The sequence below is a fragment of the Acomys minous genome (assembly GCF_964271855.1).
Source record: "Acomys minous genome assembly, chromosome: 1".
Classification (NCBI taxonomy): Eukaryota; Metazoa; Chordata; class Mammalia; order Rodentia; family Muridae; genus Acomys; species Acomys minous.
Window position 1 is genome coordinate 149616443 of NC_140483.1, and position 23766 is coordinate 149640208.

General features: G+C 45.8%; 1 protein-coding gene across 7 annotated transcripts in view; it reads left to right on the plus strand.

The window, feature by feature from the left end:
- The first annotated feature begins 2591 nt into the window (after positions 1-2591).
- Positions 2592-23766, plus strand: part of ZNF462 (zinc finger protein 462) — a 139512-nt gene continuing 118337 nt past the window's right edge. For 5 of the 7 annotated variants that reach the window (XM_084783100.1, XM_084783103.1, XM_084783104.1 and 2 more), the window contains exon 1: positions 2592-2833. The gene's annotated coding sequence lies outside the window, so the exon portion shown is untranslated. Of the gene's footprint in view, positions 2834-8199; positions 8643-23766 lie in introns of those variants that run through there. The other 2 variants (XM_084783107.1, XM_084783101.1) reach the window with 2 other exon arrangements.

Below are 23766 nucleotides of genomic sequence, written 5' to 3' on the forward strand. Positions count from 1 at the left end.
CAGCCCACAAGGTACCTTCACGTCGAGGAAGATAGTTATCGCAGCCTTGGAAAGCCAGCAATTGATAGGAGCTTTTATTCTGAAATACGATTGTTATTGTTATTATTATTATTTTGCCTGGTGCAGAGATTTTTGAGGGCAAAAAGTCCCTTTTTTATTAAAGACAAAGAGGTAAATTATCAGTCGGGACGGCGCAGACCTGGCGCGCTTCCGCTTGTGGCCACGAGGAATTGATGGGGGAGCGGCGGTCAGCCCTCAGACACCCTTGGGGTCTTGGTGGGGAGGAGCTCCAGACAGATAGACTTGCTCTGGTCCCTCTGGCACCTGGAAAGAAGGGAGCGCCCCCTCCCCCTTTTTGCACAAAGCCAGGAGTATTTCGCTGCAGAGCAGCCTTAGAGATCTTCCACTCCTTTATTCCTCTGCTTTCTTTGACTCCCGGCTTCCTTTCGCCGGAGTCCTTTCTCCTCGCTTTCCTCTCCCTGACTCGCCGCCCCCCCTCCTGCCCCCCGCTCCGTCTTCCTCCCCCTCCTTTCTTCTCCACCGCACGCGTAGTGTCATTTATTTATTTATTTATCACCCCCAGCCATCAACACCCTTTTAGGACTCCCGAGCTTTTCAATGTGAGTGGGAGGAGAAAAGGGCAGGAAGTGTTGACTGGAAAGGGGTTATATCGCGCGTCAGGGTGAGACACTCTGCCCTGGAATACACAATCGGGAAAATCTTGGGAAATGAGGATTCTGGATGTGTTTGCCGTTTATCCGATGGGAACCAACTCCGTGCGCGTCTCCCCTGCTTTTACTATATGGGCTTACCGGTCTAGGTACCCCGAATATGGGGTGGGGGGAAGGGGGCGAGTATTAAAGAGGACAGGCTCGCCCAGGACCCTCAACGCCGCGCCTTCACCGGATGCGCGCTCCTCAATGCGTAGGAATCCAGCAACAACCCCTAATTCTGAGGCGGACAAAAGAAACTTTAATTAAGGTCCCTGCCCCGTGCGCTGAGCTGCGTGCTTTTCTCTTCAGAGGTTGTTGATGTCCAAATAGAAGATCTGAGAAATAGAAATGGTACCACCATCCCATGCCCTTGAACTTCAATGGCTCCTGATTTGCTGTATTGATTTTTCTTTTTCTTTTTTTTTTTCTTAATTAAAATTTTTTTGGTATTGTAGTCCCTCACAGCACCTACCTTAAATCTAATTAAAGCCGTAGGAGATCTTTGACCAGGTGAGAGAGAGAGTGGAAATCCACTTCTTTGAAAAGTAGTCCAGGACGATTTTGGGGGGAAATTACACTAAATAAAAATTCAAGGTATGATGCTGCAGTTCGGCTCTCTTGTCTTCAACACCATGACACCTCATCATTAGGAGCGATGATTGTTACTTTGCAAGCCTTTAGATGACCAGCCGGAAAGTGCAAACAATGTGGGGCTCGTGAGTGGAAAGTTATTTAAGTACGGAACCCCCCCCCCCCCTTTTTTTTTAGTGCGCCGTCAAAACAGTTCACAAGTTTGGAAAAGAAAGTGGTGGCTTCTAGATCAGAGTGATGAGTTCCTTCTTTCCATATCAGAAGAGACACAAAACGCACAATGAGCCTTTATTTAGAGGGCGAAGGCTTAAAAATGCTTGTCAGTAATGGACAACTTGAGCCCTTCACTGGAGATACACTGCAAGCTGGAAAGGAATTAAAAAGCCCCACGTGGTTGATCTGGGTTTAGACTTGCAACCTTCAGTTCTTCATCTCTGTTCTTTGCCAAGATTGGCCTCTAGATGGATGGATACGTTTGAGGGACCCTCTGGAGCTGGGGCTGGGCTCCTGGGGCATAGCCCTATGGTGCTAGCCCTATGAGCAGCGGGGCAGGGTCTTCACTCGGGGCTTACTCCTCTGGCCCGGGAAGCCGGGCGCCTCTGGGACGCGAGCGCGCACGCCTGGGGCTCGGCGGTCGCGCTCCTCGCGCCGCCTTTTCCGCAGGTCTTTATTCATCTCATCTCTCTCTTCCCCCTTCTCCTCCTCCTTTGCCTCCTTCTCCTCCTCCTCCTCTTCCTCCTCCTTCTCCACCACCACCACCACCTCCTCCTCCTTCTCCACCGTCACCTCCTCCTCTTGCATCTCACTGGCCTGGCTCTGTGTTGTTCAGAGTGACAAAGACAATGTCCCAGCCTTAACTTTGCAACCACCTTGCCTCCTTCTGGGGTTCAGCGCGGGAGGGGGGCGGGCAGTAGTCGCAGCTTCAGCATCTCCTCCAGCTTCTGCGCTTCTTCAGCTCTTGGATAATTCTTCCTATTCCCCCCCCCCCAACCCTTTTCTTATTTCTTTCTTTCTTTCCCCTCCTCTCTCCTGCACGTTGTTGTTATTAGAAAGGCTTCGCGCACCCCCTGGTGCTCCGGCGTTTTGTGTGGCAGGAGAAGATTGTCTTCTCTCGTTCTGTCTTGCTTTCTCTCTCCCTCTGGTTGCTCATTATTCAGAGAGAGACACAGAGGGAGGGAGAGAGAGAGAGCGCGCGCGAGGGAGAGGGAGGAGAGGAGAGAGAAGAGGAGAGAGAGAGAGAGAGAGAGAGAGAGAGAGAGGAGAGAGAGAGTGAGTGAGAGGAGAGGGAGGGAGGGAGAGGGGAGAGAGACGGATATCTCAGGTCATCTGCAGCTGCAGCGAGTCTGAGGAGCCGAGGAAGGCAGGGAAGATGGCGATCCTCCATTGCTGAGACCCGGCAGAAGCACATGAGACTCCCAAACAACTTCCACAACAATAACCCGAGCAGGAAGAGGAGAAAGAGAAAGAGGATAAGGAGGCGGTGGGGCTGGAGAACCCGAAGCACCTCCCGGCGCCGGGACGCTTCTTCTGTAAGTTACTGCAATTAACCACCACCTCCGGGGTGGTCTGAGTGCTCCGGGGAGGAGAGCGCCGGGCGGTGGAGGCACAAACGCGCTCATTCATTCGGCCAAGGAGGGCTGGCGGCGCGGAGAGGAGAGGAAGTACCCTGCAAGGGCTGGCTATGAGGAGAGAGGAGAAGAAGCTAAAGAGAGGAAAGACCGAGGAGGAGAAGGAAGAAGAGGAGGAGGAGGAGGAGGAGGGAGGAGGAGGGAGAGCAGCAGGGGGAGGAGGAGGAGAAGCTAGGGAGGAAGAGGAGGAGGAAGAGGAGAAGGTGGAGGTGGCTGTGCTTTTCCTGCTGGCTGCTCCTTCTGCCTTCTGCTGGGGGGGGGGCAGCCCTGTGGCTTAATTAATTTCGTGTAGTTCTGTGAAGAGAGGAAAGAAAGAGAAAAAAAATGAAAGATGAGTGAGAGGAGAAAGCTGGAGGCTTAGGACGGATGCTCCGAGTGTCCGGACAGAAGTAGGGACAGAGAAGGGGGGCGGTAGGAAGGCTGGAGGCCAGGAGAGACCTGAGCCCTAGCCAGAGGGAACGAGCGAGGGGTCATAGGAGGGAGCGCTCGGGGCGAACGGCCCCGACCTGAGCGGGTTGACCTCTTTCTTTCTCTGTCCCTCTGCTTCCTTTCCCCTCCTCTGTCTGCCTGTCCCCCGCCCGATGGCAGAGCCGTGCGGATTGGCACCCCCCCCCTCCTTCCTCAGGTATTTGGCTCTCCTCTCTCTCTCTCCGCTCTCCTCTCTCTCCGAAGTTGGGATGCGGGGTCGGGATGTGTCGAGGGGGGTGGCTGCCGCTGCCCCTGCTGGGGAGGAGAGAGGTGACGAGGGGGGGGGGTCTGTGAGCCGGGTGGGGGCGCCGGTTGAGGGACAGCTGAGGAGCTGTCTCCAGGCTGAAGGTTCAGAAGCGTCTGGTTGGAGGAGGACAACGGTTTCTGGAGAGGAGAAGCCATTACACACGCCTGGCTCTCCTCTGAGGCTGGGAGAAAGGAAGGCTGGGGCCTGGGGGGTGGGGGGGGTGGGGGGACGTCTCACTCCTGGTGCGGTTCCCAGGGGTCTGCCCTCCCTCCAGGCACGGGGGGGTGGGGAAGCCGCAGCCGCCCCCCCTCCATTGGAGCAGCCCCTCTCTTTCCCTTTCTTTATCTCCCTGTCCTCCATTTGCAAGCTGTCTGCTTTGGTTCCAGTCCAGACTCCAAAACACAAAGCTCCTTCTACACGTTCATTCTCCAGGCTGTTCACCATTCCTGAAGAAACCCTGGTTTTCTTTTCATTGTGGCTCCTAACCTACAGAAGAGGGAGGGGAGGAGGTTGCCTGCACTTCCTTTTATATTCCTCCCCAGCCTTAAAAACCAGGGGAAAAAAAAAAAGAAAGAAAGAAAAAGAAAAGACAAGAGAAAAGAAAAAGAAAAAAAAGTTTCATTTTTAAGCACGCGCCTGGGATGGGGAAAGACCAACCAGTTGGGGCTTTCTCCAGGGCTCCTGGGGGCTGTGTCTGCTGGTCTCTGTTGGCTGTTTTGGCTTGGTTTGGTTTTGTTTCTGGAGGCTGCTTGCAGGTTTGGGGTAGGAAGTGACTAGTTGGGTTGAGAGCTAGGAACTGAGTCAGGTAACCCTTGTCACGCTATAACTCCACCAGAAAATGGAGGAGACTCAGGCTTCCAGGAGACAAAGCTGAGATGAGAAGTGTTTATAAAATTATGGATGTCTCCATTTTGAAGCTCTGTTGGTGATGGCTGAAGAAATAGGCATGCCTGCTTACTCCTTCTCCCTCTCCAGAGGGAGACCTTGTGGTGGCTCCTCGCTATCTATTCATTAAGTAAGGAAATGAGGGCTTTTAAAGGTTCCTCAGATTTTTTCTCCCACCCAAGGAGTGCTTTCACAAGTTACTGAGATGTTTGTTTCCATTTTAAAGTAAACTTTTGGAATTTTTTTTTTTCTCCTTTGGAGTGGACCTGAAGGGTTTTTAACCTCCCTCAGGAAAGGAAAGGCAAAAAACCTTAAAAAAATTTCCACTGAGATCTTCTCACAACTTTCAGCTGCGCCATGTCCCCTGAATGTGTCTCCAGGAAATGGTACTTCCTCAGTGTGAGGATGCTTGGTGGCCCTAAGCTGAGATTTCTTTTCTCTTGAGTTCTGGGGCTTGGTTATCATCAGTCTGATGCATTGCGAGACTTTATTGTCTGGCTTAGGTTGGTTTCTGCCAGAAAGAATAGAATGTGTTCCTTCCAGAGCTCAGAGGAACCCTTTAGACTGGCAGTTTCCTCTGGTTCTCCATGCCTCTTCAGGCTGCTTGCTCCATTTGCGTGTCAGGCCTTCTTAGTTCCTTTGTTTCCCCCCCTCCTTTTGCCTCTGCTGTTTTTCCCCCTCCTGTGTCCTCCAGTACTGTAAATCTTCAGAAATATCACTATGTCTTCTTTACAATGTCACTATGGAAACAAATGATGTCAGTTGAGAAAACCTCATGTCCAGGTATCTTAACCTTTTTAATTGAAGGAATTTATTAGTCTTGTAGGAAGACATTTTGTGAGGATGGTTTGAAAACAGGAGCCAGTCCTACCTCACGCACACACACACAAATATACACACAAATGCACACACACAAGCACACACATTGATGTGGAGCCCTTCATAGATTACTTCCAGAGATTGTATGTAATTGACCCAAGTAAAGAACTGGATTCTGAAATGCTTTAGGAATTTATTAAAGCCAACCATGAAGATGTTGCTTTCCCATTAGGTAAGGTAGCCATCTTGAGGGTGAGGGGAGATGTTGGAAGAATTTTAGATGGACTCTTAGAGATAGGTGAGGAAGGTTCACAGTGGGATGAAAACTTGGAGGAGATTCAGAACCAATTAACAGATTCTAAGGGGGCTAATTGGGCCTTGCTTTCAACTAAAGAGAGACACAGAAAGGTACCAGCTTCAACAGAAATAAGGAACACATTGGTGAGCCACTTACACCAGCCTTTTTCCTGTCTTGCTTTCTCATTATGTGTCAGATTTTTTTGTACGAAAAGTTCCTTCTGTCTACAGTGTTTTTGTGCATATTGAAGTGGTTTTTGATTCCAGATGTAATTATATTCTGTTGAGTAGCTGGTAGCAATGTCACTCAGTAAATGCACAATGCTGTATATGACAACATCACATTTTTCAAACCAAACAGTTGTGTCATTAATTGAGGGTTATTGTTCTTCTGAGGGGTGTGAAAGGAGACAGGGAAATACATGGCTCTTTAGCTGATAATTGTCCATGGTCAATGAAGTAAAACCCTGTTTGTACAGATGAAGATGTACGGTTTTCAGTTGATATGTATGCTCATTTAAAAATATGATATTCAAATCTTTGCCCCTTTATTCAAGACCTAGGCTTCTCCAAGAGCACTTAGGAAAATAATTCTTGCTTGGATCAGACCTTTTATTTTTCATTTTAGAATGTTATCTTTTGACTGAATCACTTGGTTTTTAAGTTGTTGCGCTATGTTTAAGTTTGGTAATGCATATATGGAAGCTACATATTCAGCATGGGAGTCTAAATGCAAGAGGCAGCTATTTGGGCAAGTAATTATCAGATAATTTTGCATCTAATTAACTTGTGTCTATGTAAACATAAATATGTTGCTCTTGAAACAAACTTTCATGATATCTTTTTATGGTTGTTAATATTAGGGATAGTGATTAATTTGTTTTCGTGTATAGGGGGAGCTGATGAAAAACTGTCAATCTACAGCAGCCTCACTCACTACATTGTTTTACTTGGAAATCAAATGACTTGGTGTTTTCTAAGATAGTGTTAGAGTAGAAGGTATCTGGAGGGGGCGCATTTTGGAGTTTGAGAATGTATTCTAACTGATAATCTAAAAGACACCTCCATGTGCTATGTCTGTAATCAATATGGGAGGCCCTGTAACAATTTTATGGGCATGGTTCCTTGATTTTTTTTTTTTGTTCTAGACCTACATATTTGAATGGAGACAAATCCCATGAAAGGAATAAAATCTAATGTCAGGTTGGACTTGTCTTTTGCTATCAAAGCTTGGAGATCCTTTCTTGATTTGAGACATCAACTCCAGAAGGATTGTTGCTGCCGTACAAGAGAGAGCCAGTTGCTCGGTCTTCATATTCACTAATGTTTCCTTGATTTTATGTATGATCCATCGACTTCATTCCCTGAAGACTCTCCTTACCCCACCCCCACCCTCACTTTGTGTTGGAAACAACTTTTGGGTGGGGGAAAAAAAACCCTAAAACTTATGTCCATTTTCCTAGTGTTGCCTCCTCGAAGACAGTAGCAGGTGGGAGTTCCAAGAGTTCCAACTTTACTAAGGAGCTTTAGAGTACTTGTGGTCAAGTTTTTTGTTTGTTTGTTTGTTTTGTTTTGTTTTTTGTTTTAAAGAAGGGAAAGATAAAGTGACTGACTGTGAGCACTGGTCTTGTTTTATGTGTGATGCAGTTTAATAAAGTTTAGTCTTTTAATGATTCGTGATATTGAGAGTTTTAGTTAAGGTAATCTTTATCTTTATGGTATGGGCGAATTTCAGATTTACAGTTACCGTGTTACACAGTAGAGTACTGATGGGGTCTGGCTGAGTGCACTGAGTTGGGGGTCGTTGGGAGACAGAGCTGCTGCAGCAGATGCAGAGTGCTGTTTCATAACGCCACAGCCATGGGTCAAGAAGCATATATATATAAAAGCAACTAATCCAAACCATAGAAGATTGTGCATGAATGTGACTGCATGCCTGAAACAATGTGGAAACTGCAGATTCAAAAGAAGTGGACGCAAGGGCTAGGGCTGTAGCTCTGTGGTAGATTGAATGAGGCCCTCAATTCAATGCCCAGAACTTTTGTGGTCCTGGAAAAAGAAAAAAAGTGGGGAGGAGAGGTGGGGGATATTTCCCTGATCGATGGACAAAATTCAGTAAGCTGCGGCATTTGCCAGGTGATATGTGTCTGTGTTTGTGAAAGCTTGTGATGGTCCTGTGCTTCTGGGCTTGACGGCTTTAAGAGAAACATTATCTGGGTGCTGGTGACCTATTAATTGATTATGAGAAAACAGAGAAGAGAATAGATAATGCTAAAAGAGAATCCCTCCCTTTGTATGATATGCCAAGACATCTGGCAGATGTTATGTGGGGCCCTAAGGAACGGACAGTTTAATTTTAGCCTTAGCAAGGAAACGGGAAGCTCTGAGCTCTTTTAATAGCACAAGTCTTAGTTTGGGGAAGGTTGCTTAAAATAATAAGAAAGAAAGAAAAAGAGGCATTTTACGGAATATGAGAGGAATGTACGCTGAGGGTTTGGGGCGGGGGGGGGGGGGGGTGACAGACAAAACCAAAGCAGTTAGTTTCCAAAGTAGAAACTAACATCCCAGTCACTAAAACTTGACAGATCTTTTCAGGGAAGAATACTAAGGAGTTAATATTCACTAGACGAAACTCCCCGTTTAGAAGGTAGACATTTTTCATGCCTTAGATGATGTATCTCAGCCTTCTTCACTCTCATTTCACCCAAGAGGAAACTGGCACACAGACATGACGCGACTTGCAGAAGGTCAGAAAGTTCAGGTGTGACAAAGCTAGGCCTAGAGCTCAGGTCAGGTTGGATGACTGCAGCCTGATGCCCTTTCCACTACAGGATTTGATGGTGGTAATTGTGCAACAGCTGTCCCCTCCGGGCCTAAACTCTCTGAGAAACTCTGCAGCCCTACCCTTGTAGGACAGACCATGGATGTGCTGCTGCTGCTTCTGCTGCTGTTGTTGTTAGTTGGATTTAACATGTGTGGGGACTCGGAGCTGAGGTATTACTATACTTCCTTCCCTGATGCAGAGATCCATTTTGTTAGTGAACTTTTAGCTGCTTGGTTGGTAGCTGCAGTTGGTTGATTTGTTTGTTTTGTTGGTTGGTTGGTTTTTCGAGACAAGGTTTCTCTGTGTAGCCTTGGCTGTCCTGGACTCCCTTTGTAGACCAGGCTGGCCATGAACTCACAGAGATCCTCCTGCCTCTGCCTCCCAAGTGCTGGGATTTAAGGTGTACACCACCACACCCAGCCTGGTAGCTGTATTTTTCTTTAAGTTTTCTGTTTGCCTCTCTAGTTCTATCATCCAGGGATTAGAAGTGCTTTTCAGATGCCCTTCTTTGGAAATTTGTCTGGGTCTATTGCAGCTCGCAAACATCCACAACTGGACTGTGGGGGTCTGTTTTGCAACATGGTGCAAATGCAAGCCGGCTGCTCTCAGACGGCAATTCTGTAATATTAATGAACTGTTGAGAGCCAAAAATCTAGTATTAACTGGTGAGTTTATAGTCTTCGCTACTCACTCAAAGTTTTCTTTTTCTTTTCTTTCTTTCTTTCTTTCTTTTTAAAATTTTTTTATTTTTTTATTTTTTTGGTTTTTTTTGAGACAGGGTTTCTTTGTGTAACAGCCTTGGCTATCCTGGACTCACTTTGTAGTCCAGGATGGCCTTGAACTCACAGAAACCAGCCTGCCTCTGCCTCCCAAGAGCTGGGATTAAAGGCATGCACCACCACACCCAGGGTCTCACTCAAAATTTTAAAAGAGTGCTTTCTACGTATCTCCTTGAATCCTAATTCTCTCTTGCTAATCAATGGCTATTTCCCGTTTCCCCAGTAAACAGGTAGTCATCACTCAAATGACTTGGGCAGAATCCTTTGGAAAGGGTGAGGTGGGTTTCCATATCTGTGTCCTCTTGGACAAGTATAAGCAATTTTGTAAGGAAGAAGACTGGTGCTTGGAAGTTTCCACATTTTCTAAGCTTCGTTCAAACAAATGCATAAATTCTTAATCTACAAGACAGACTGGAGAAGGTAGTACTGCATACGGGACTTCTGGCAGGAACACAGTTAATGCTGTAAACAGTTGAACCTCAGTGTGGCACTCCTCCAAATGAGTTGACTGTCGAAAATAAAATGTTCCAGAAGAACTGGGAGAACAGGAAAGAAGTTAAAACAGCGTGGTTTGCATGCCAGGGCTGAAGGAAGAAGAAAAAAAGTTTTTTTGTTTTTTTTGTTTTGTTTTGTTTTGTTTTTGTGGGGTGGGGGGTGGTTTGTTGTGCTGGAAAGAAGATAATCAGAGTTAAAGTGTCCTGGATTTATGGGACCCAGGAGAACTTTCCAAATACAGCAAAGTGAGTTTTTATGAATCTAGAAGGAATCTGAAGCTTACTAGGAAGCTCTTCTGAATGTCTGTCCCCTTGAACTGTGCAACTGATTAATGAGAAATCCACCAGAAGCGACTTAGATTTACAAGCCCTGCCTGGACATGCTATCATAAAATCGATCTTTTTGCCAAAGACCATGGTGCTTTGCAGTTGAAGCGCCTATAGGACTGGTGAAGTCTTCAGCTGTGTGGTTCTGATGCGCAGTTGATTATTGGGGCAGCTGGGTGGGTAGAGTGACGTTGTAGGAGAAGGTGCTGGTACTGTTAGCTCCCTTCTAGGTCTTCAAAGTATTCCTTCTTACTTCCTAGCTGGACACATTTCTTCTTGAGTTATTCCTGGGTGGAGGGAAGGCTCCTTATCACGCCAGTCCATGGGTGTTTTGGTACTGATTTCCTAGCTTTCGAGTGTTCAGATTACTGCTTGTTGCTTCTGGATATTAATACGATGCTTAATGCTGTACTTATCCAGACTTCACCCCAACTTCACTCACAGGGTAAAACCTGCTCATGGGTGGGAGTGGGGAAGGGGACAGGGAAGGGATTTGTAGGGTTTTTACTTGTTTTTTAAAAAATTGAAGACGAGGACTGTGTAATTCAGAAAGTTATTTGCTAGGCATTGGAGGAGACTTTGAACAGAGTCCATAAAAGAAACATGGAGAAATTGTTCCAAGAACCCAGTGGATCCTTGTTAAAAGTGTTGGGATCACTTAGAAGGGAAGTAAGCATTCTCCTAAGGTGAGTAAGCAGAGACTTACCTAGGATTCATACTGGTTAGGGCACAAAAGGAGCTGGAGGCCCAGGCAGGATGACTGTGTCAGAAGTAATTAAGCCCAGGATTTGTGGAGAGGCTTATCTGCCACAGAGCCCAGCTGGGGAAGGCCAGACTCACTCCCTAAGCCCTCGTCTGGCCAGTTGAACCAGAACACAAGCAAAGGCCCTCCAATTTTACCTTCTCTTCCCTATGCAGGTGAAAGAAGGCAAAGCAATTATTCTTCAGTTTTCCTCAGGTCTGTTGAGTGCTTCTCTCTTGAGCTGGGAAATGTCAGAGGCTGGAGGGGGTTGGGGGGAGGGGAGGTGGAAACCGGTTACCTCCGAGGGCACACTCTCCCTGTTAACACTGCAAATGTGCCTATCACATTGTACCTTATTACTCAGAAAATAATTGTGCAGTGGCACAATGTGGGCTACTTGAAAGATGTTTGCTGCACAAAGGTTCCAGCACTCACCTGCAGATTAAGAAATGGGTTTCTAAACCATCTCATTTCTGTTGCTAATGAAAAGCTTTGGAAGGTGCCCATGAATTAGCGCTCCAGCTGCTCTCATGGTAGGAAAGTTAGGCCTTGAAAGGATACATGGATTAGCCCGTCAGAAAAGCAAACAGTAGCATCAGCACAAGTAGAAAATAGACAGGGTTGTTAAGCTAACAGAAAAGTAGGCTAAAGCATCACTGTAATTATATGGTGAAAATTTGCTGGGAAAGAGAGAGCCTGCTTGGATGGGAAAGGGAAAAGAAGTGAGGCAAGGGATAATTGACAAGTCAAAAAAGAAGAGGACTGTCCACTGGGAAGTGGGGCATTGCTCTTAAGAAAACAGTCAAGCAAGCAGAGAAAGACCTTGTAATTTGGTACCCATTGCATATGAAATATGAAGAGCAATGGCTAAGACACATTCTTTAATAAGTTCCTATTGGGGGGAAAACTTGAACTGGACTTGGAAGGCGATTCATGTGATTTCTGGGGTACAGTTGCAGCTTTTTTGATAAAGGACAGATGGAAACTTGAGGGAACTGGTTAAGTAGGCTTGGTGCAGATTTTCCTGGAAAATGAGTGATGCAGAGAGTAGAGCACTGTAGCGAATAGCTGCATTATTGATGGGCAGAAAATGTGATAGTTTTCTAAGGTTATCTATCCATAGCACTGCTCAACATATGCCCTGGGTAGTAGAAGAAATGAAAAGCAAAGGCCTGCTTATTTCAGAAGAGGGAAAGAGTGGACCGTGACCACTACCTGGTGTCCAGTCAAGGTTCAATCATTTGATTCAGCTAAAGGTCAGAACAGGATGATGGACCAGTCTACTTCCAGCATTGTAAAACACAGAACCGGGCCACTGAGGTGCAAGGTGTTTAGCCATTCTCATCCCTAATTAGATCATCCCTTTGTGTTGTGGGCAATTAATCAGCAACTGAACAATAGTCATTCAACTGAGATGGTCATGGGCCTTGTTTAGGAGTTCTTCCATTGGGGCAAAAGGTGAACCCTGGGCTATAGACGGGGCAGCAGCTGGACATCAACATATCATTTACCCAGCAGAACCCTTTGCTGTCTCACCCCTCCTCCCCGCCACCCACCTCCCTTCCCTCTCCTCCCCTCCCTCCCCTGTGTTTCAATATTGAATAGTCTCTGAAGACTGTTAATTAGTATTTAATGGTAGTTAACTAGGAGGGGTGTGTGTAGGAAGAGGGTTTTCATTTGAGTGTCAGAGTTCATCTACAAAAAGCTTTTCCCCTTTACGCTCTCAGCTGAATGTTGTCCTAATATTGAGTGAAAAACTATAGCGAGTAAATATGATTGCTTCATCAAAAAAAAAAATTCTGCCAACTCCTGTTTAGCATGGGAGTACCCCGTAAACTTTCAAAATGTGATTTTCTTCCCAGATGGGCTCATAGTTGATACTAATACAAGGTAACGTTTGTTTAACATTTAGTATGAACCAGGGGCTGTTCATGTGGCGGAAGAAACCAAGGGTTAGAGAGATAATTTGCCCAGGGTCATGAGCTAAGAAGTAGGGGGAGCCAGAGTTCACATGAGAGGTGCCTTCCTCCTGAGGTTTGGCTCTCTGCTGATAGAAGCTGACCTAGATGCTAATAGCTTATGTTCCCGATGGTCCGTCTCCTCCAGTAGCCAGGAGTCTTTGTGCTCTGGAAGGGAATCTGCACATAATGGAAAATTGATTGATTGTAATGTATTGGTTAAGAGGAGAGAGGCAGCCTGTTCCAACAAGTTGAGAAAGTGCTTTACCAAGAGCACCCTCTTTGTCTTCTGAGTTGCAAAGGAGAGTTCGTAGGATTCACTGGGGGAGTACATATTTTTGAATTGTATCAAACTCATTAAAGTATTTCTACAGACAGAGTTTTAACACGAGCACCTACCTGAACTGATCTCGGTGCTCTTGATATTGGCTTTGGTTACCAGAAGGTTGAGGAATCTTTTCAGAAGCTACACAGACAGACATTTAAGAGTGAGTGAGTGATCATTTGTGGGTAGTGGGGCCAGTTCTCTTAAAAGTGTGGGTGCTGTTACTCCCTGCTCTGCGTAGTGGTCGCCATGTGTTCTGCTTAGACTATGGAGACACAAGGAATGTTCTGGGCTTGCTTGGCTCTTCGTGGACTGTTCCCACACATGCAGAACCTGCTGTTTATAGGCGACTACAGATGAGCCTCCTTCTCCTGTGACACTCCTTCACAGAGTGAGTGGCAGTCCTTATGGAGATGTAGGCAGTCCCTACACTTTTAATGTCACCAAGACTACAGATGTTCTATAAGATGAGCCGTTTGCACTAATGGCTGGCTGATCTCATCAGCCCGCAAATGACTAGCGCTAATTTGATGATATCTTCACTTGTGGCTCTGTTCATCTGAGCTCAGGTCCCAGCCACATACGGAGCCAGAACGTTTATAGACCGCATACCCTGTTCTTAAATTGCACTAGGAAAGGCCATTTTCACCTCATTATGATAATTAACATTGTTTCACTTTCGGTTTTTTGTTGTGCTGGGTCTTGCATATGGTAGAGGGGAACTTTACAGAGGGACATTCCCAACCCTCAACTAGCTGTTTGCTTGGATAAAGAACTTTTGGGTGCAGCACCTGGAAGGCAGAAGCTGGGTGGTCTCTGTGAATTCAGGGCCAGCCTTATCTACATAGTGAGTTCCAGGACAGCCAGGGTTATGTAGAGAGACCTGGCTCAAAATAAATAAGCAAACAAAACCACTTTAGAGTGTCATGGGTATTCGTGGAAGAGAGTATAGCAAAGCACGTGATTCTTGGGGAAGAATTTCTTTTGCAGAGCAGTCAGGACTCAGTGGCAGCATAGATGGTGTTCCCACACCAGCCTATCTCAAAGTCTTCAATCAACTTAATTCTTCGGAGAGGAGCCCACCCAGGCTTCCTTCAGGAACTGCTTTGATGAAAGCAAGGTGAACTGGGTCACTGGATCTCTCGGTGCTATGGCAATTGGGCATAAGATATTCAGTTTTCAAGCATGCTCAACATGGAGTGTGGGAGAGAGATGGGGCTCAGGGACATGTGTGAGGGAGGCAAAAAGATAAATTTATGTATGCAGGTCTGGCAGAGGAATCAGCCATTATCTTGTAAAGAAAAGAACACCACATTTTTTTTCTTAAAAAAGATTTATTATTTATTATTATGTACACAGAGCTCTGACTACATGTACATCTGCAGGCCAGAGGAGAGTATCAGATCACATTATAGATGGTTGTGAGCCACCATGTGGTTGTTGGGAATTGAACTCATGACCTCTGGAAGAACAGTCAGTGCTTTCAACTGCTAAGCCATCTCTCCAGCCCCGAAGACCACATTTTAAAAGACAGAAGCAACCTTTCATGAAAAAATAAAAAACACATCATGTAGATGACAAGAACCAACTTGCTTTCAAGAAAACAAGAGTTCTGTCCTCCTTCCAGACACTTGAAAGTTTAGTCAGTCCTTCAGGCACACACCTGTGCCTCCAATTAGTAATTTGGTAGGGATGAGAAATGGAGAGGTGTTCAAGAATAGATGTTGGCTGGCCGTGAAATCCATCCGTGCTGTGTGGTTGACTTGGTGCCCCGTGTATTGGCGTGTTCTTTTTCTGACCAGTGGCTGCAGCTTGTTAGTCATGAATGAACATCACCCATAGGTCCTGAAATTAGCAAGTGTTAAATGTTATGTGATTATTGGGGGCGGGGGAACAAGATAATCTAGTCAGTGGGCTCAATTAGGTTGTGATTGCCCAATTGCTGCGTCATGATACTTATATTCATAGCCCCATTTTTAGACATCAACTACAATTATCAGAGCTGAACTCAGCCCAGGTAAAGGTCTGTGATCTTACCTAGAGCTGCACTGGATGGCGAATCCCTGAGGTCTCACCTCTTGCGACTTTGCCATGATCACTCCCCTTCCTCTGTAGAAAGGCCTGCGACAGTATAATTTTGCCTGCAACCACACGCACTCCGTTTAACTTGTGTCAGTTCCTACAGAAAAGTGTATTCGTCAGATTTTAGCGATCAGATAAGACAGAAGAGCATATACACTAGCAGGTGAGGTTCTTGAAGCATAAAAAATTCCAAAATTGGCCAGATTATTTTTCTCTTAGCATATTAGTCTGTCAGTAGCTTTAATGTGCTTCATGTGGCAAGATGTTGCGCATTATACAACAGAAGTTTAAGTGAGAGAATCATTTGTAAATGATGCTGTGTCAACAGTAAGGTCTGAGGAACTCCAGAGGGAAACTTCTGATACTCCTGGCTTTCCCCCAAATGTATGTTTTTGTAGTGTAAGGAGAACATCAGGCAGGGGTGGGACTCAGTTGCTACAGTGCCTGGCCAGCATACACAGTGCCCTAGGTTTCATTCCCACCTGCACTGCTTAAACTGGGTGTGGTGGCCCATGTTGGTAATCCCTGCATTGAGGAAGGAGAAGCAAGAGAATTTAATTAAGGTCATCCTGGGCTACATATGATATATATGTTTCTTATGTATACACATATCTTATGTATACAGATATCTATCTTTTTTTGTTTGGTTGTTTTCATTTTTGTTTAGTTTGGTTTGTTTTTTGAGACAGGGTTTCTCTACGTGTAGCCCTGGCTGTCCTGGATTTGCTTTGTAGACTAATCTGGCCTTGAATTCACAGAGATCCGTCTGCCTCTGCCTCCCAAGTGATTAAAGGCCTGCTGACAATCACACCCGGCTTATGTATGTGTGTGTGTATCTTATGTAGACAGACAAAGAGAGCAAGAACTCCTGGCTTCATTGCTATGGTTATTGTTTGTCGTGTGCTGTGTTTTGGTTTGGTCTTTGAAACACAGTCTCCTATAATCCTGGCTGGCCTTAAACTCTGTGTAGCCAAGGATAACTTTGAACTTCTGGTTCCCCTGCCTCTACCTCTTGAGTGTTGAGATTACGAGTGTGTGCCTCTATGCCTAGTTTTATTTGCTGTTTAATCTCCTAAACAGAGACAATGATTTCTAGGAATCCAAACAACAACCTTTATCAGAAGTGGGTATGTCTGTGAAACTGAATCATAGGGCCAGATTGTCATTTTGGCAGCCTTTCTCTTTGGATGTGCAGTTATGTGGGAAAGTGGTGCACTTGAAATTTGTACACTGTGGCTAGACCTCTGTTCATCTGAGCTGGCAACTGGGCTGTTGAGAGAGAGAGAGAGAGAGAGAGAGAGAGAGAGAGAGAGAGAGAGAGAGAGAAAGAGAGAGAGAATTTGTTGTCGTTCATTTCTTTTTTTAATGTTTTTTTGTTTGTTTGTTTGTTTTTTGTTTTTTGAGAGAGGGTTTCTTTGTGTAGCCTTGGCTGCCCTGGACTCGCTTTTTAGACCAGGCTGGCCTTGAACTCACCTGACTCTGCCTCTCAGGTGCTGGGATTAAAGGCATGTGACATCACGCCTGGCTTTGTCATTCATTTCTATAACATCAGCATTACAAACTTCTGTAGTAAAAGTACCTTTCTCTGTGCAGGGGTCTCCCTGAAGCAAGTGGTGTGTGGTGGGTCAAGCATATTGGACTATGTAGGTACAGGTTGAGATTTGCTCCTTCCTTGCATCTTCTTGCTTAAGTCATTAACCCTCTCCATCCTATGGTTCCCTAGCCCAAGTGGTATCTCTAATAGTGAAACTGACATAAGGGCAAAATATATGTATGAGAATCGAGGCTTGTTTGTTTGAGAGGGGCAGAACTCTTCTCCAAGTTGTCTTGCTCTTTAAAGATCATTTACTTATTTGTTTTTATGTGATGTTTGAGTGCCTGCCTGGTGCCTGTGGAGGACAGAAGACAACACTGGAATTAGAGGTGGTTGAGAACCTTCTCATGTGATCACTAGGAACTGAACCCAGGTCCTCTGCAAGGGCAGCCAGTGTTCCTGACCACTGAGCCTCTCCTCTGGTCCCCGAGTGCTGGATTATGGCTGGCACTGGTGGACGATAATTATTTCTCACTGATTGGCAAAGTGAAACCGTGACCTACCAGGGACCTGCCATGTTCCCTTCCTCCATACTCGGTGTTGTCTGTACTCAGTCTTTCGCCTCCACATCATTTCTGAACTTTACTTTTTCTTGCTGTTTCTTGCGTGATGAGCATCTGTTCAGAGGGAGACTCAGCTACAATGTGGACTGGTGGTCTGAAAGCCAGCAGCAGTTCTAGGTCTTTGTGAAAGTGTTCAGTTGCTTTGGCTTTGCTGCTGCTGCTGCTGCTGCTGCTGCTGCTGCTGCTGCTGCTACTACTACTACTACTACTACTACTATTGCTGTTTTAGAAGGGACATCAGTGGGTAGCCTAGGTTGGCCTGGAACCCAGGGCAGTCTTCCCTGCCTCAGCCTCCTGAGTGCTAGGATCAACAGACATTAGCTACCAAACCCTGCCTCCGGAGAAGGGTGCAAACTGACAATGATGTCTTTCCCTCTTGGCAAGAGGGCATTTGCAGGATAAAGAGGCTGCTTATCACACCTCATAGAGTTATTCCCCGGAGAGGTATAGGTGTACAGTGCTTATATATGTGAACTTTGAGCTGCTTAGATGTTGTTTGAACTATTCTGACAAAGGTGTCTTGCCATCTATGAAAAATGGTACTTACTGCAGGGGAATACTGGTCCTGCTCTTTCGGCTACCTGGTTGGTTGCCTCCTTGGTGCATTGTCCATGGACAATAATTGCAAGGCAGGTTAAGCACTGCCCTAAGACCTTGGTTAGAAATGCCTTGGGTTTTCCCTGAACAAGTGTCTGTTCTAGAAAGCCCAGGTCTACTTGGTTTTACCATGTACTGTAATATCAGATGCTTTGAGATGTCAGCTACCGGAGGCTAATTTTAGAGTGTCTTACTGGAAGATGATGTTTCAAAATGTGAGAAACATTGGTAGGTGTTGGTTGGGCCCTATGAGACTTCACTTATCTGCTGCTTTGCTTTGGCCATTGGTGGCAGGGTCGTGGTGGTGGTGGTGGTGGGGGATGTTGGTGACAAAGATGAAGAAAGTCTAAATTTCTTTGGTAAAACTGAATACTGCTTTTTTGCACTTAAAAGCAAATCACCCAATACAGCTTATGGTAGTGCATGCCCATATCTTCAGGGTTTGGGAAGTCCTGACAGGAAGATCTGGAGTTCAAGGCTACCTGGGCTAAGTGAGTCCTGGTCACTCACTCACTCACACACACACACACACACACACACACACACACACACACACACACACACAAACCCATAATGGGTTTTTTTCTCTTTTTTATATTTGGAATTTTCCAGAAAAACAAATGTCAGCAGAATTTTTGGTCATAAAAATTTATTTTAAAACTTTATAGTTATTATTTAAGCATTTTGTCCAGAGTGACTTGAGAAAGTGGCTGTGTTCTTATTTATTGGTCTTTGAGATCTCCAAGATTCTTGCAAATGAGAAATTAACTTTTTTTCTTTACACACACACACACACACACACACACACACACAGAGAGAGAGAGAGAGAGAGAGAGAGAGAGAGAGAGAGAGAGAAAATAGAGGTCACAGTATACCTTGTGGGCTAATTTAGAAAAAGAAATAAAAAACAAAGAAACATGGCTGGTCCTGGGTTTCAGCATCAGATGAATGAAGAAAGAAAGAAAGAAAGAAACAAAGAAAGAAAGAAAGGAAGGAAGAGAAAAGGAGAATACTGCTCCTAAGTATGGTGGAGGAGAAGGTTTATTGTTGCAATGCGGGAGAACATAGGCAGAGGCAGAGACATTTGGGAGAGTCCAGAGTGGTCATGACCACACAAGCTATGCCATGTAGGGGGAGAGAGGGGAGCTAGGTGCAGCAGCGAGGAGGCCCAAAGATACAAAGACAGCGGGTAACCAAAATGGCTGGATTATATAGGGAAGGGCAGCCCAGCCCCTTGGGCAGGAGAGTTCAGGGTAGGGGACGGGGTATGCCATCTTGCAGGACCCTCTAACAGATAGAGATTTAGGGATGCTGGGAGAACCTGGTGGCCTGGTCCACTTTGATACATTAAATGGGCACCTCAGCCATTTGTCCCGGGTTTGCAATTTAACAAGGAGTTGTCCTTTTCTTACAAACTTTGTTTAGCTTTGTTTATTTTATATGCATGAGTGTTGTGCCTGCATGTGTGTAGCTCTATCTCTTCCACTTTGTAGGTTTAGGATTAAACTCTGTTGTTGGGCTTTGCAGCAAGTACTTAAACCCTCTGAGCCATCTGACCAGCGGGGATGAAAGACTGCTAGTCGCGAGCTGGGCGTGGTGGCGCACGCCTTTAACCCCAGCACTCAGGAGTCAGAGGCAGGCGGATCACTGTGAGTTCGAGGCCAGCTTGGTCTACAAAGCAAGTCCAGGACAGCCAGAGCTACACACAGGGAAATCCTGTCTCAAAAAACCAAAAAGAAAAAAAAAAAAAGATTGCTAGTCATAGATGGCGGACCTAACACTAAAAGAATGAAGATCTAGCCATGCGTGTAGTAGTAGTTCTTACAGAGTTACCCTCAATTCCCTAAGAAGTATGGGAGGGAAAGGTAGGTGCTGAAACTCAAATGTGTATCACACCTAAAAGACTAAAAGTGGAAAGGCTTACTACTTGCCTTGGACCTTAGGTTAGGGCCATTACCTTCCCAGGTATTCAGTTAATTACCTGTTACAGGATGCCTGCTTACCTGTGACTGTGGAGAAAAGCAGTTGACTTGGAACTAAGAATTAAATTCATGCCCTTATTACGACTTACTTTCTAGATTTGTGAATTTAGGTCAGGATCCTAATGGCCCCTAGTCTTCTTGTTCCTTATCTTTAGAGAATTCCATTCTCTCTGGTGAAAGCTAAGAGGCATTATGTATGTAAAGAACCCAGCACCCTGCCAGGTACCCAACAAGTGGCCACTCCCGCAGTTCATTTGCAATGATGAATTAGTGGCCACCAAGGATGCTGGTGTGGATGACTCACTCCTTGCCATTCATCTGAGGCCTGGTTTACATGCCTCACTATGGGTTGATGATAGAGATGGAAAGAATTTAATGTCTCCATTGCAATGAGATGTGTTACATGGAAGTTGTTACTTGTAAAGAAATTTGTGCATGCGCATATACCCATTCATGAAATATTTTTTGGGCCTCTTTTCAGTAACAGGCCCACCTGCAGTGTGCCTAGATGGTTGACCTCAGGGGTTGGCCTATCAGAGTTGTGTTTAGGTCCTTTGGAGATGGCGCCTTCAGACACATTAAAATAGCCTGGAGCCTGGGGCATGGTGCAGGGTGGCCCTGGTTGTGGGTAGTGGATTCTTCTATAGATTCATTCATTTCGTTACCTGTGTGTGTGGGTGCGCGCGCGTGCGAGCATATGTATGTATGTACATGCGTGCATACACACACATACGGAATACAGTTTACTAACCATGTAGTCAGCGCTGCTGTGGTTTCTAATCTGGCAGATCATTTAAATATTTACTCCAAACGATCTTGTTCTCTGTTGGTGTGAAGTAGAGTTTCCAGTTATTTTTAGGTCATTTTCATCTTAGCAACCCTGTTGGAGATGAACCAGACACGCTGCTGTAAACTGTCCCCACATTTGGATGGAATTTAATAAAGTAAAGTTTAATGGTTTGGTCCCAAGGGGCAAACAGACCATCTGGTTAGCAGAAGGTTAGGTCCAGTATTGCATTGGCTGCGGAGAGTACCACAAACCAGCCGCCCTGACTGCACTGGTAATGTGTCCAGTCGCTGAATGCATTAAGCATTGAAATGGTGCTCTCAGGTCTGCCGAGCCAGCAGTTCTGTTCTCACCGCTGTGACGCAGGAGATAATTCAGCCGGGCGAGCGGCAGCATGGGGGTGGATCTACAGTACAGGATGTGTAATGTCAACATGAAGGATTGGAGCTGGCAGAAGGAGAGGAAGCAGTCATTTCATGCCAGTGCAGGAAGCCTAGAGAGATGCTTTCCACCCCTTTCGCCTCTTGTCCTCTTCTGGAGCTTTCGCGTTACGTGTTAAATGATTACCTTGTGTATGGTCCATGGCAAAACCTCAGCTGGTGTCTCTGCCTCTTTTGGAACCTGTCACTGTAAACAGTAAGGCACGGTCCACACTCATGTAGGGTGGGAAGAGGGAAGAGTTCACTACACAGACTGGGAGGAGGAGACAGGGCTTCATTAGGCAGGGGCCTCTTTGTGCTTGAGATGGAATCCCATTGTAGGCCCCTTTGTGCTCCGCTTTGAGACTGGCCGTCCATTCAAAGGCTGCAATCATCTCTGAACATTGTGTTGCAGCTGTAGTCCGTAAGAAGGCTGGGAATGGGTTCCTGTGATTCTGTAGAAGCTTAGCAATTACGTAATTGCTATGTAGCTGGAGAGAGCCATCAGGACTGTCTAGCTCTTCTGGAAAGGAAGCATCCACAATTTGAGGGGGTACATTGTTTCCCTCCGGTTAAACTTGAACACTGATAAGCAAGTACATCAGGCCACCAGGAGGAAACCTTGACATTCTTGAGTATACACTGCCGGACAGTCAGTGGACTTCACAGTTGTCTGAGATGAGGGAGAGCGGATTCACCATGCTGTATGATCCCCAACAACAATAATGTCTGTCACTGTATTTGGTGTGTATTCAAGGCATGGAGTAGCCTATAGCTTCCCCAGGAAGGGGCATGGCTGACTGGTCTGTAATCACCAGGAGCCCTTTCAATTTCTGCTGTCCGCTCAGAGGGATTTTCCCAGCACTTTTGAATAAATACTCACCTCAGATACTCAACTGTAGAAGCATTGCAAAAGCTTTCATCCTAGGCTCCTAAAGGAGAATATCTTTGTCTATTGACCAACGCTGGGACTCTTTTGACTCAGACACTGGAGTGGACTGGATAGTTGGCAGGGGGACCTCAACATAGGAGCCAATTCCTCCTTCCAGATACCTGGTCACTCACTTTCCATTGGTGAGAAGACATCCTAGCTGTAGATGTGAGGGTTGCATTAAGCCTGTGATAAGTCCCAGCCGTATCCCTTCCAATGTCACTCTTTAAAATTAGCCACATCTCCATCCCAAGTAGGGACTTGGGGTTTGCTTGTTCAGTATCAACATTGTAGCAGCCTCATCTTTCTGGGGTCCGTCCATGGAGCTGCTAGAAGTGCGGTTGTCAGGTCTGTTTTAGTGGCCTAAGTTGAGTCTTTCATAACTGTGAACCTCATCAGTATTTCTCTGTTTAAGTGTCTCCAGTCGGAACATGGGGATGATGAGGAAAAGAGAGCATTCTGTTTCCTTAGAGCGTTACAATGGAACGCCCAGAGGCCACAGTGAAGAGGAGGCCTCCAAGATAGATTGGCTCCATGGATTCCTAGTCCTTTAACCTTTAGACCCTCAGCTTCTTTTTGCGCCTCTTGAGCTTGACTCTGAGGTTGATGGATGCAAGGAGTTGAAGAATTTTGATTCCTGTGAAACAACATTGGCAGCCTTCCAAGGATCAGCTTGTCTCCGCACTGAGCTGTTATTTTGTAGCAATCTGGAGGGGTATGGGATCACCCATGGTGACCTCTCCTGCGTCATTCTAGGCAGGTCTTGGCATGCTCCCACTGATGAGTAAGGACAGACAGTTGACAGGAGCACCCACAGGGTTCGTCTTGTTTTGCATCTCAAGAGCAGCTCAGAACCTTTGCCATCAGGACCCAACATGTGTGTGGGTACTCTGAGAAAGACGTGCGAGGGTCTTGGAGATTATGTGGGGTGCATTGTGCACTCATGAGGGATGGATGGGCTGTTGTCTGGTTCACCTGAGGAAGGCCAAATAGAAGGGAATCCATTTCTGGAGCCCCGTGGAGACCTTGGCAGTGAGGACTGTGGTATGGATAGAGATCTTAGGCCTCAGAGACAGCCAGTAGTGGACTGACCTTGAGTGAAGGATTCAGTGTCTGATCCCCAATTCCCTTATCTCGAAAGAGAAAATCCAGTTTGTAAGGTTCTTTTGGGGGGAAAGAAACGAGATCATGAATATAAATCTCCACTGCAGAGCCTGATATATAGTAGGCACATAAAAACAGCAATTCCCTTTCTTCTCATCCTTAGATCTTTATAAAATGATAGGCAGAGCACCGTTAAGCAGTGCCTGTCTGGTTTGGAACTAGAATGCCCTTGAGTTGCCCATGAAGCCCCCTTCAGGGGGCTCCTTGAAGCCAGCACTGGTGAAATTGATAAACATTTAACTTCTTGGCTTCAGGGCCCAGCAATGTCTCTGAGTAGTAACAGACAGTGCACTCTTGAGAAATCTGGAAAGGGAAAGAATAGTAACAACCTCCATTTGCATTATCTTAAACATTCTGCTGTAGATTATTTATTAATTCTACATATTGGATTCTGGTTTTTTGTTTTGTTTTGGTTTTTTTTTTACTATTGCTACATATTCAACTAACACCTCTAAATAAAAGTTGAAAATGTCCAAGGCTAAGCACAGAACTGGGAGATGTGGTTAGCCAGAACGACTTAAAATTCTTACTGTCTCTTCAAATCCCCTTA